We start from the raw sequence: 10,509 nt of genomic DNA on the forward strand, positions 1-10,509 counted from the left end.
GGAGAGTGTGTGTTTGTGTGTACATGTGTATGTATATGCTCTGGAAAGTGTGTGTTTGTGTGTACATGTGTATGTGTATGCTCTGGAGAGTGTGTGTTTGTGTGTACATGTGTATGTATATGCTCTGGAGAGTGTGTGTTTGTGTGTACATGTGTATGTGTATGCTCTGGAGAGTGTGTGTTTGTGTGTACATGTGTATGTGTATGCTCTGGAGAGTGTGTGTTTGTGTGTACATGTATATGTGTATGCTCTGGAGAGTGTGTTTGTGTGTACATGTATATGTGTATGCACTGTAGTGTGTGTTTTTGTGTACATGTATATGTGTATGCACTGTAGTGTGTGTTTGTGTGTACATGTGTATGTATATGCTCTGGAGAGTGTGTGTTTGTGTGTACATGTGTATGCTCTGGAGAGTGTGTGTTTGTGTGTACATGTGTATGTGTATGCTCTGGAGAGTGTGTGTTTGTGTGTACATGTATATGTGTATGCTCTGTAGTGTGTGTTTGTGTGTACTTGTGTATGTGTATGCTCTGGAGAGTGTGTTTGTGTGTACATGTATATGTGTATGCTCTGGAGAGTGCGTGTTTGTGTGTACATGTGTATGTGTATGCTCTGGAGAGTGCGTGTTTGTGTGTACATGTGTATGTGTATGCTCTGGAGAGTGTGTGTTTGTGTGTACATGTGTATGTGTATGCTCTGGAGAGTGTGTGTTTGTGTGTACATGTGTATGCTCTGGAGAGTGTGTGTTTCTGTGTACTTGTGTATGTGTATGCTCTGGAGAGTGTGTGTTTGTGTGTACATGTATATGTGTATGCTCTGTAGTGTGTGTTTGTGTGTACTTGTGTATGTGTATGCTCTGAAGAGTGTGTTTGTGTGTACATGTATATGTGTATGCACTGTAGTGTGTGTTTTTGTGTACATGTATATGTGTATGCACTGTAGTGTGTGTTTGTGTGTACATGTGTATGCTCTGGAGAGTGTGTGTTTGTGTGTACATGTGTATGTGTATGCTCTGGAGAGTGTGTGTTTGTGTGTACATGTGTATGTGTATGCTCTGGAGAGTGTGTGTTTGTGTGTACATGTACATGTACATGTGTATGCTCTGGAGAGTGTGTGTTTCTGTGTACTTGTGTATGTGTATGCTCTGGAGAGTGTGTGTTTGTGTGTACATGTGTATGTGTATGCTCTGGAAAGTGTGTGTTTGTGTGTACATGTGTATGCTCTGGAGAGTGTGTGTTTGTGTGTACATGTATATGTGTATGCTCTGGAGAGGGTGTGTTTGTGTGTACATGTGTATGTGTATGCTCTGGAGAGTGTGTGTTTATGTGTATGTGTATGCTCTGGAGAGTGTGTGTTTGTGTGTACATGTGTATGCTCTGGATAGTGTGTGTACTTGTGTATATCTATGCTCTGGAGAGTGTGTGTTTGTGTGTACATGTGTATGCTCTGGAGAGTGTGTGTGTGTACTTGTGTATGTGTATGCTCTGGAGAGTGTGTGTTTGTGTGTACATGTGTATGCTCTGGAGAGTGTGTGTTTGTGTGTACATGTGTATGCTCTGGAGAGTGTGTGTTTGTGTGTACATGTGTATGTGTATGCTCTGGAAAGTGTGTGTTTGTGTGTACATGTGTATGTGTATGCTCTGGAAAGTGTGTGTTTGTGTGTACATGTGTATGCTCTGGAGAGTGTGTGTTTGTGTGTTTGTGTGTACATGTGTATGTGTATGCTCTGGAGAGTGTTTGTTTATGTGTACATGTGTATGTGTATGCTCTGGAAAGTGTGTGTTTGTGCGTACATGTGTATGCTCTGGAGAGTGTGTGTTTGTGTGTACATGTACATGTGTATGCTCTGGAGAGTGTGTGTTTGTGTGTACTTGTGTATGTATATGCTCTGGAGAGTGTGTGTTTGTGTGTACATGTGTATGTGTATGCTCTGGAGAGTGTGTGTTTGTGTGTACATGTGTATGTGTATGCTCTGGAGAGTGTGTGTTTGTGTGTACATGTGTATGTGTATGCTCTGGAGAGTGTGTGTTTGTGTGTACATGTGTATGTGTATGCTCTGGAGAGTGTGTGTTTGTGTGTACATGTATATGTGTATGCTCTGGAGAGTGTGTTTGTGTGTACATGTATATGTGTATGCACTGTAGTGTGTGTTTTTGTGTACATGTATATGTGTATGCACTGTAGTGTGTGTTTGTGTGTACATGTGTATGTATATGCTCTGGAGAGTGTGTGTTTGTGTGTACATGTGTATGCTCTGGAGAGTGTGTGTTTGTGTGTACATGTATATGTGTATGCTCTGGAGAGTGTGTGTTTGTGTGTACATGTGTATGTGTATGCTCTGGAGAGTGTGTGTTTGTGTGTACATGTATATGTGTATGCTCTGGAGAGTGTGATTGTGTGTACATGTATATGTGTATGCACTGTAGTGTGTGTTTTTGTGTACATGTATATGTGTATGCACTGTAGTGTGTGTTTGTGTGTACATGTGTATGTATATGCTCTGGAGAGTGTGTGTTTGTGTGTACATGTGTATGCTCTGGAGAGTGTGTGTTTGTGTGTACATGTATATGTGTATGCTCTGTAGTGTGTGTTTGTGTGTACATGTATATGTGTATGCTCTGTAGTGTGTGTTTGTGTGTACTTGTGTATGTGTATGCTCTGGAGAGTGTGTTTGTGTGTACATGTATATGTGTATGCACTGTAGTGTGTGCTTGTGTGTACATGTGTATGCTCTGGAGAGTGTGTGTTTGTGTGTACATGTGTATGTGTATGCTCTGGAGAGTGTGTGTTTGTGTGTACATGTGTATGTGTATGCTCTGGAGAGTGTGTGTTAGTGTGTACATGTGTATGTGTATGCTCTGGAGCGTGTGAGTGTATATGGGTTAGGGGAGTTTGTTATGTTAGGCCTTCCCTTGGTATTCATGAAAGTGGTAATGTTGCCGTACAGTGGCTGTGTAAACAATAAATATGTAGTGAATATCCCAAAACTGGTGAGATGCTTTTAGGGGGCCCCAAAATAAATTATTGCACCGGGCCCAGTAGACATTAGGTCCACCACTGATTTTAACTATGTGATGCCGTGCATTGCATTAAATATTTATGTACTTAAAAAAATATATAAATAAATTAAAAACCAACATTTAATTAATTAATTAATTAATTAATTAGTAAATATTTCATATTTTTTGTAAAAATGATTAGCCCAACAGTGGATGATCCACTGCTGGGCTAATCGTTTAAACATTTTTAGAAAATAAATTGATTTAGTTTTTTATTGGGATGTTGGGGTGGAGAGCAAAATTGCATGTGCGGGGGTGCCCAAGAAAATATTTGCCCATGGTCCTGTCAATATTAAAGACGGCCCTGCGGTGGCCGATCGTTCCTTAAAGCTTTACTAGTTTGTAAATGTTAAAAATGCCATTTTCTTGAATACCCCCCCCCCCCCTCCGCCTGATTATGAAGCTACTGTGGCCCAAGATGGTTTTCATTTGGATGCAAATTTTAAAAAAATTAAATAAACAAGCAGAATGACTTGAAGAGTCCCACATGGCTGCTGCCAAGTTTAGCACATGCTGCTGCCCTTTGACTTACCATAACAGGAAGTGCTTTTGTTATGATCCCAGAGCAGAAGAGATTATGGGGCGCAGCACCCAAGCCAAGCACGGTATTAGCTGTTCTTGCTATGATGGTTTCCTGATGGTGAATTTTCTTCCAGACCAACAAACCCAGAGGCACAGTTTAAACCTTTTCCTACGGCCAGGCCCAGCAAACAGAAGCCTTAATCTATCCCACAAAGCTATTAAAGTGACCATGTGGTGCAGACAGCTCAACTGGTAGTGATATAGCCATCCTATTATTACTTAAAGGGACAGTCTAGTCAAAAATAAACTTTCATGATTCAGATAGGGCATGTCATTTTAAACAACCTTCCAATTTACTTTTATCATCAAATTTGCTTTGTTCTCTTGGTATTCTTAGTTGAAAGCTAAACAAAGGTAGGCTCATATAGTAATTTCTTAGACCTTGAAGGCCACCTCTAATCTGAATGCATTTTGACAGTTTTTCACAACTAGAGGTGTTAGTTCATGTGTGCTATATGGATAACATTGGGCTCATGCACGTGGAGTTACCTAGGAGTGAGCACTGATTGGCTAAAATGCAAGTCTGCCAAATGAACTGAAATAAGGGGGCAGTCTGCAGAGGCTTAGATACAAGATAATCATAGAGGAAAAAAGTTTATTAATATAACTGTGTTGGTTCTGCAAAACTGGGGAATGGGTAATAAAGGGATTATCTATCTTATAAACAATAAACATTCTGGTGTAGACTGTCCCTTTAATATCCCAAGCTGATGAGAAGTAACAAAATGATTCTGCTAAATAAAATAAAAAAGTTAGTGTGATTATTTGTTGGGTTCGTTGCGTCTGTTCTTTGAGTGTAAACAGCAGCTGTTGGTTCTGGTATAAATAAAGAGACAAGAAAATAACAATTAAACTTCCATAATTCAGGCACAGCATGCAGTTTTAAGAGACTTTTAATTAACGTCTATTAGCAAATGTACTTTGTTCTTTCCGTATCCTTTGTTGAAAAGCATACCTAGGTAGACTCTGGATCACTTTATGGCAGCAGTTTTTCAAGAATGATTTTATCAATGTTATAAATTGCGCAGAGCTGCTGACATACAGTTCACCAGGCAAGTACATGCTACCTACCTAGGTATGCTTCTCAACATAGAGTACAATGAGAATGAAGAACGTTTATTAAATTATGCTCTATCTGCATCATAAAGGAAAAAGCCTGGGTTTAATGACCCTTTAATAATGATAATAATAAATACAACAATAAGGATGAACATCAGACCCCCCCCCCCCGCCCTGATTCTGTAGTCTCTCTTGTTTTAATCTAGTATTTAGTTTACTATCACACACTACTCACCTACATCTCCCCATCTGCAAAATACCCCCTATTTACTCAGCAAGCATGAACTATTTGTGTTTCTGCATGTGCAAGTAGGGACAGATCTTATTGTTCATGTGAGGTTTCTATACAGACAAGATAAACACTTTAAAGGGACAGTGTACTGCAGGGTTCTTCAAACTACGGGTCGCAAGTTTCGCAACCCATTACTGGGTTGCATTGGGCTGGTAATTAAAACGCCTTCCATTACCTGTAGATTTTCATCAAATGGGCCACCAAGTGAGCCAGTTAAAGGGACATGAAACCCAAAAAAGAAAATTTATGCTTACCTGATAAATTGATTTCTTCTACGATACGACGAGTCCACAGATTCATCCTTTACTTGTGGGATATTATCCTCCTGCTAGCAGGAAGTGGCAAAGAGCACCACAGCAGAGCTGTCTCTATAGCTCCTCCCTTGACTCCACCCCCCAGTCATTCGCCCGAAGGTATAGGAAGAAAAAGGAAAAACTAAAAGGTGCAGAGGTGACTGAAGTTTTAAACAAAAAAAATATAATCTGTCCAAAATTGACAGGGAGGGCCGTGGACTCGTTGTATCTTATAATAAATCAATTTATCAGGTAAGCATACATTTTCTTTTCTTCTACAAGATACGACGAGTCCACGGATTCATCCTTTACTTGTGGGATACAATACCAAAGCTACAGGACACGGATGAACGGGAGGGACAAGACAGATACCTAAACAGAAGGCACCACTGCTTGAAGAACTTTTCTCCCAAAAACAGCCTCAGAAGAAGCAAAAGTATAAAATTTGTAAAATTTGGAAAAGGTATGAAGGGAAGACCATGTCGCAGCCTTACAAATCTGTTCAACAGAAGCATCGTTTTTAAAAGCCCATGTGGAAGCCACCGCTCTAGTAGAATGAGCTGTAATTTTTTTCAGGAGGCTGCTGTCCAGCAGTCTCGTATGCCAAACGGATGATGCTTTTCAGCCAAAAAGAAAGAGAGGTAGCCGTAGCTTTTTGACCCCTACGCTTTCCAGAATAGACAACAAATAGAGAAGATGTTTGACGGAAATCTCTGGCCGCTTGCAAGTAAAACTTCAAGGCACGAACCACGTCCAAGTTATGTAACAGACGCTCCTTCTTAGAAGAAGGATTAGGACACAGAGAAGGAACAACAATTTCCTGATTAATATTCTTATTTGAAACAACCTTAGGAAGAAATCCAGGTTTGGTACGCAAAACCACCTTATCAAAATGGAATATAAGATAAGGCGAGTCACATTGTAACGCAGATAGCTCAGAACCTCTTCGAGACGAAGAGATAGCAACTAAAAACAGAACTTTCCAAGATAGAAGTTTAATATCTATGGAATGCATGGGTTCAAACGGAACCCCTTGAAGAACCTTAAGAACTAAATTCAAACTCAATGGCGGAGCAACAGGTTTAAACACAGGCTTAATTCTGACCAAAGCCTGACAAAATGACTGAATGTCTGGGACATCTGCCAGACGCTTGTGTAGTAAGATTGACAAAGCAGAAATCTGTCCCTTTAAGGAACTAGCTGATAACCCCTTCTCCAATCCTTCTTGGAGAAAGGACAAAATCCTAGGAATCCTGATCTTACTCCATGAGTAGCCTTTGGATTCGCACCAATAAAGATATTTACGCCATATCTTATGGTAAATTTTCCTAGTTACAGGCTTTCGAGCCTGAATCAAGGTATCAATGACCGACTTAGATAAAATCAAGCGTTCAATCTCCAGGCAGTCAGTTGCAGAGAAATTAGATTTTGATGTTGGAACGGACCCTGAATGAGAAGGTCCTTTCTCAGTGGCAGTTTCCACGGTGGCAGTGGTCTGAGATGTAAGCGAGCAAACGGAACTATGTCCATTGCCGCTACCATTAACCCAATGACCTCCATACACTACGCCACTGATGGCCGAGGAATGGACTGAAGTGCTCGGAAAGTAGTTAAGATCTTTGATTTTCTGACCTTCGTCAGAAAAATCTTCATGTCTACCGAGTCTATCAGAGTTCCTAGGAATGGAACTCTTGTCAGAGGAACTAGTGAACTCTTTTTTATGTTCACCTTCCACCCGTGAGTTCTTAGAAAAGCCAACACGATGTCCGTGTGAGATTTGGCTAGATGATAAGTTGATGCCTGAATCAAAATATCGTCCAGATAGGGCGCCACTGCTATGCCCCGCGGCCTTAGAACCGCCAAAAGGGACCCTAGCACCTTTGTGAAAATTCTGGGAGCTGTGGCCAACCTGAAAGGAAGAGCCACAAACTGGTAATGTCTGTCCAGGAAGGTGAATCTGAGGAACTGGTGATGATCTTTGTGGATAGGAATGTGAAGATACGCATCCTTCAAATCCACGGTGGTCATATATTGACCCTCCTGGATCATTGGTAAAATTGTTTGTATGGTCTCCATCTTGAACGATGGGAAATTTGTTTAGACTTTTGAAATCTAAAATCGGTCTGAAGGTTCCCTCTTTTTTGGGAACCACGAACAGATTGGAGTAAAACCCCTGCCTGTTCTAGTTTTGGAACTGGGCAGATTACACCCATAGTATATAGGTCTTTTACACAGCGTAAGAACGCCTCTCTTTTTGTCTGGTTTACAGACAAACGTGAAAGATGAAATCTCCCTCTTGGGAGATAATCCTTGAATTCTAGACAATACCCCTGGGTCACAATTTCTAATGCCCAGGAATCCTGAACGTCTCTTGCCCAAGCCTGAGCAAAGAGAGAAAATCTGCCCCCTACTAGATCCGATCCCGGATCGGGGGCTGCCCCTTCATGCTGTCTTGGTAGCAGCAGCAGGCTTCTTGGCCTGTTTACCTTTATTCCAGGTCTGGTTAGGTCTCCAGACTGACTTGGATTGTGCAAAATTTCCCTCCTGCTTGGTGGCAGAGGAGGAAGAAGAGGGACCACCCTTAAAGTTTCGAAAGGAACGAAAATTATTCTGTTTGGTCCTCATTGTAAGCTTCTTGTCCTGAGGAAGGGCATGCCCTTTACCTCCAGTAATGTCGGAAATGATCTCCTTTAGTTCAGGCCCGAATAAGGTCTTACCCTTAAAAGGAATAGCTAAAAGCTTAGATTTTGATGACACATCAGCAGACCAAGACATAAGCCATAACGCTCTACGCGCTAAAGTGGCAAAGCCTGCATTCTTAGCCGCTAATTTAGCCATTTGGAAAGCGGCATCTGTAATAAAAGAATTAGCTAGCTTGAGAGCCTTAATTCTATCCAAAATATCATCTAATGGGGTCTCAACCTTTAGAGACTCCTCTAGAGCCTCAAACCAAAAAGCTGTTGCAGTAGTTACTGGAACAATGCACGCTATAGGTTGTAGAAGAAAACCCTGATGAATAAACAATTTCTTTAGAAGACCCTCTAATTTTTTATCCATAGGATCTTTGAAAGCACAACTGTCCTCAATAGGTATAGTTGTACGTTTAGCCAGGGTAGAAATAGCTCCCTCCACCTTAGGGACCGTCTGCCACGAATCCCGAATGGTGTCAGATATGGGAAACATTTTCTTAAAAGTAGGAGGGGGAGAGAACGGAATGCCTGGTCTATCCCATTCCTTAGTAACAATGTCCAAAATTCTTCTAGGGACTGGAAAAACATTAGTGTAAGTAGGGACCTCTAGATATTTATCCATTTTACACAATTTCTCTGGTGGGATGAGAATAGGGTCACAATCATTCAGAGTCGCTAAAACCTCCCTGAGTAACAAGCGGAGGTGTTCAAGCTTAAACTTGAAGGCCGTCACATCTGAGTCTGTTTGAGAGAACATCTTTCCTGAATCTGAAAGCTCTCCCTCAGACAGCAATTCCCCCACCCCCAATTCAGAACACTGTGAGGGTACATCGGAGATGGCCAATAAAGCATCAGAGGGCTCAGCATTTACTCTAATACCGGACCTGCTGCGCTTACCCTGTAAACCTGGCAGTTTAGATAATACCTCTGTAAGGGTAGTAGACATCACTGCAGCCATATCTTGCAGGGTGAAAGATTTAGACGCGCTAGAAGTACTAGGCGTCGCTTGGGCGGGCGTTAAAGGTTGTGACACTTGGGGAGAAGCAGATGGCATAACCTGATTCTCTTCTGACTGAGAATCATCTGAGAATTCTGACTGAGAATCATCTGAGAATTATCTGCTAAAATATGTTCTTTGCAATGTAAGGCCCTTTCAGTACATGAGGGACACATTTGAAGTGGGGGTTCCACAATGTCTTCTAAACACATAGAACACTGACTTTCTTCAACGTCAGACATGTTGAACAGACTAGTAATAACAGCACAAGTCGTTAACAACCTTGATTACATAGGAAAAATATTCAGCAAAAAAAACAAAAAACGAGTACTGCGCCTTTAAGAATAAAAAGAGTACACTGTTTGTTTGTTTTTTGCTTTTTTTTTTTAAATTGCTAAAACGTTATGCAAAATGATTCATTTTGAATATGTGTGAACCTAATGTGCAATCGGATATTGCACCACAAGTAAACAGGAGAGTTAATCTTTCAATTCGAGTGTTTAGCCCACAAAAAGCGTTATGCAGAAAAATATTGTTATAATCGCCCCTGCACTGTGGCGCCTACCTGCCCCAAAGGACTGGGAAAACGGTCCGGTCTCACTCAGAAAAACAGCCTCACAGTCTGGTCCCAACCGGAGCTAATGGCTGCTGTTCTCTCCAAGCTCTAACTGCGCACTGAAGCGCAAAATTAGGCCCCGTCCATCATCCTCGATGTGCAAATAACTATAATAGCTATATAGACAGCTCTGCTGTGGTGCTCTTTGCCACTTCCTGTTAGCAGGAGGATAATGTCCCACAAGTAAAGGATGAATCTGTGGACTCGTCGTATCTTGTAGAAGAAATGTTATTTCATGATTCAGATAGAACATGCATTTTTAAACAACTTTCCAATATACTTTGGTTATCCATTTTGCTTCATTCTCTTGGTATCCTTGAATGAAGGAGCAGTGTGCTACTGGGAACTAGATGAACACATTGGTAAGCCAATGACAAGAGGTATACAGGGAGTGCATAATTATTATGCAAATGAGTATTTTGACCACATCATCCTCTTTATGCATGTTGTCTTACTCCAAGCTGTATAGACTCGAAAGCCTACTACCAATTAAGCATATTAGGTGATGTGCATCTCTGTAATGAGAAGGGGTGTGGTCTAATGACATCAACACCCTATATCAGGTGTGCATAATTATTAGGCAACTTCCTTTCCTTTGGCAAAATGTGTCAAAAGAAGGACTTGACAGGCTCAGAAAAGTAAAAAATAGTGAGATATCTTGCAGAGGGATGCAGCACTCTTAAAATTGCAAAGCTTCTGAAGCGTGATCATCGAACAATCAAGCGTTTCATTCAAAATAGTCAACAGGGTCGCAAGAAGCGTGTGGAAAAACCAAGGCGCAAAATAACTGCCCATGAACTGAGAAAAGTCAAGCGTGCAGCTGCCAAGATGCCACTTGCCACCAGTTTGGCCATATTTCAGAGCTGCAACATCACTGGAGTGCCCCAAAGCACAAGGTGTGCAATACTCAGAGACATGGCC

Source organism: Bombina bombina, chromosome 12 (assembly GCF_027579735.1).
Source record: "Bombina bombina isolate aBomBom1 chromosome 12, aBomBom1.pri, whole genome shotgun sequence".
NCBI lineage: Eukaryota > Metazoa > Chordata > Amphibia > Anura > Bombinatoridae > Bombina > Bombina bombina.